Genomic DNA, 3,759 nt, shown 5'->3' on the forward strand with positions numbered 1-3,759 from the left:
CCTTTAATTACTTCTGAAAATCCCTGCCTACACTTCTGAAACTGTTATCCTCTATGTACATTGTTGCCCAACAGACAGCTTCAGAGGGTTATCTGGGCTCTTTGGAGCACGTTAAATGGCAATCAGACCAAATATGTAGCTCGAGACATAAAAAGCTATCTTGATTAAATTAAATTGTCCTTTACGCATGGGGAAGGAAAAATAGTTTTAAGAAGGGGGATGAAAATGCAATGAATCCTCAGCGTAATACCTATTTTCTAATTAATTACACTAACTATTTTGCCTTCTAAATCTTCACATTGGAAAGCACTGTTTGGGATAGCATTTAGTAGTATATGAATCATTTTACCCCAGAAAGGCTATTTCAGGTGTTTGGTTATAGCTTTTTCAGTGGTTGCTGGTTTGAGGACACTGCTTTAAGGCACCAGTCTCCACCTTTCCTGAATCCCATAGTTGTTCCTTATTCTTTATGTAGAACATGTACTGTCAGCTTGTGTCACATGGGCCCTATTATCCAAATTTGCTCCTCTATCTAGCAGTCATAAGATTTTCCAAGGTCTTGAATTCATTTTTCTCCCCTCCCCCCCTCTCCTGAAAGAGAATGGATGAACCGAATGTTTCTTAGGCACTGTAGGACATGAAAGACGTCCTTGGTAGTGTAGGGGAGATTACATTTTGTTGTATGTCGGCTTAGGATGGAAATCTTATAAGTGGCTGCGTGTCTTACAGTCTGCAGTCATTCATGACATTCCCTGAGTACACTGCAGTGGGAAAAGAGCAAGGCAGGGATGTGTCATTTTCTCGTGCTCGTTGGTCAGAAGTCTGTTAGCAGGACTACACCATGGTCACATTCCATTTTGACATTAAGACTGCACTATGATGCGGGTAAGCAGATGCACATGGCTAACTAAGGGGGTTTGTTTAGCTAAATACACAGAAAATGCTGATGGGCACAGAGCAAATAATTTTTAACTAAACTGTTAACTGCCAAAAAATTAGATCAATCAAAAGTATGCACAAATTACCACCAAACTCAAATTGTTTTAGCAAGCCCTTACCCTTATTAAAATTAAATTTTTCGAAACATCCTTTTTTTGCTTCCTGAATGTTTTACTTAGACACATAAAATGGTGAGAAAAATCCACAAATCTATAGAAAACATAAAATCAAAAGTCAAATATAAGGTCTTTAAACACAAACCACTTTTCTAGGGAATGGAAAAAGGAAATAAGAAACTTTTCAGATCAACTTAAAATTCAGCTATTTTCTACCTTTTCTGTTCAACCATAGTACAACTTTCCGCAGCAAAAGAGCAGAACCGAGAAGTCTGTGCTAGTGCAGTGTGAAAAAGTTTGAGGTAGCTTAAAACAGTATATCTTGAGCACTGAAGGCAGTCTAATCATGTGAGAATGGAAGTCTGTTCCAACTAATTTACACTGCTTTCTTTTACCCAGCTTGACTCAAGTTAGCTTAGGTGTTTCAACATGACATTGCAGGCTGTTGAATAAATAAATACTGCTCAGTTGGTCAGGTGCAAATTGCTTTGGATCAGTTGATTTCAAGATCAAAAAATGTTTGCTCTTCCTTTTTTTTTTAGGTAATGAAACAGCCTCCTCCTTTCTCCTGCAAGAATTTGATCCGTTTCCAACAGTTTCCCTATTCCGACTAATTCTAATTAATTCTCCTTTTCATCTTAGCCTGTCAGTTCAGCAGTCTGAGCACAGAGAGAGCTCTTTATGAAATGTCTAACACATTTAGTTTCTTAAGTCTAAATATTTCTTGAAGAACTACAAAAGGAAAAGCTTTTCATGTCCAATATTGTGGTTTACCTCCTGGTGAGCTATTTCATAGACTTGCACATACCTTATAGGCATTGCTTTAGCTCTTTCACTCCACTTGCCCTCCTTGTGATCTGACGTCTGTTACATATAAATGATTAAATAAAACAGGAATGTTTTTTATGCTTCAAGTTAGAATAATGTGGGAATAGAACAGGACAAGAGATTGATGAATGAGGTAATACAAGCTGTTCCCAAGATCTCAAATGCAGCTGATGTCAGGGAAAACAGTACAACTTCGTACATGTTGTGCATTACTTTCAGTGTTCTGAGGCATATTTTTAAGATTTACCTGAGCATCTCAAATATGTGGCATAAGAAAAGTTGCTTTCTATGACAGTAATTTACGTAGGGAGACATTAATATTCATTTTATGTATTTGCTTTGGTGTGCAATTCTCCTTTGACTTCTATCAGCTTAAATTTGGAAATTTATTTTAAATTTTAAAAGTTTCTACCCTCAGGCAAGTGGTGCCTCATGCTGTCATGTTTTCTGGCTAAGAAAGTAGTTTACAAACTGGGTAAAAACCTCTCCAATATTATTTACCATCACAGAAATCATGGATGAGGAGAAAAAAAGCACACTGCAAGGTCTTGAGTGTTATCTCTGTGGCACAAATAAAGCATGCGATTGGGCAGCCTGCTCTGCCAGGGTAAACATCGTCCCTCCTGCATCTTCTCCGAAGTTCCTCTGAAGTCTTGGAACCGGCCTGGTCTGTGGTAGTGCTTTCCTGTCCCTGAGCAAAAGAAGCAGTGTTAAAGGGACTTCAAGAAGCAGGCTGGTCTGGCCTCTTCACAAGATAATGTCAGCTATATTTAGGTCACCAGATTGGTCTGGGACTTCACAATCTCCAGCAAAGAAGTACGCAAGTGCTTCCAAGTGAAGCTACTCCAGTGCTTCAGTGTGTCGCTCCTAGAAAGTTTATTTTGTTAGTGCCTGACCTGAATCTTCCTACAGCTTAAGCACATTATTTCTTGTCCCATCTGACAAGAAAATAAAGAAAAGAAGCTACTTCTTTTGCAGCAGTCTTTTATGCACTTTGAAGTTATGATGTTCCCTTTCCATCTTCTCATCTTGAGGGTAAAGAGCCCCAGGTTTGCCATTTTTTGCCCTGGAGTCCTGAACTGTATTCATTCACTCAAGACTTCTTCCAGTTGCCGCATGCTGCTTGAAGTGCCCACATTTGCAGCTGCAAATTCACATTAACATGTGGTAGAGACTTTGGATAGAAATAAGCCTCGTGAAAAATATCTGCAGCTGAATGTAGAGTTTTGAGGAGCTCCAGTCTGAGGCTCTAGTTCTGTTTCTCCCCATCTATACTTCCAGACTTTGCTGGAGTGTTGATTTCTTCCTGCAGGTACCCCGTCTCAGCAAAGGGTGGCTGAGATATTAAAAAATAGAGCTCTTGCATTGTGGGGCAGTCTAGTGTCCTTCAGATTGTTGCCAGCTCTAACAACATGATCTCTACGCCTTCCTTCTCACCACGAAATTTCAGGAAAATGTCAGAGATTTTGATTTTATAATCCCAAAAGGCCACTGCTATGTAGAATGTCTTTTGGAATACAGGGAATAAATTTCATTTCTGAAAGTTTAAGGTGTAAGTGGTTGACCCCTGGGAAATAAGTGTATTGCTTTGCTTGCTGCTTTAATGAAGGTTCTCTGCTGGAGAAACCTGATGTTCTTTATGGAGTTTGCTTTTTAATATTGACTTACTTACCCAGGCTTGCAAGGAGCTCATAGCTCTCCCACAAAAGTCACATTAACTGCTTCGCTGCTGCCCAGCATGAGGTGGTGCAGATGGCGTAATTTGCAGCAGTAAGACAGATTGGGGTTTAGGCAGGTAACTGGCTCTGCTTGCTGCTAGCCAGGAAAACTCGAAGACCTGCTACTCTCCTGCCTGCTTGATCCCACCTTCCTGAAC

Source organism: Charadrius vociferus, unplaced genomic scaffold (genome assembly GCF_000708025.1).
Source record: "Charadrius vociferus isolate BGI_N301 unplaced genomic scaffold, ASM70802v2 scaffold444, whole genome shotgun sequence".
NCBI lineage: Eukaryota > Metazoa > Chordata > Aves > Charadriiformes > Charadriidae > Charadrius > Charadrius vociferus.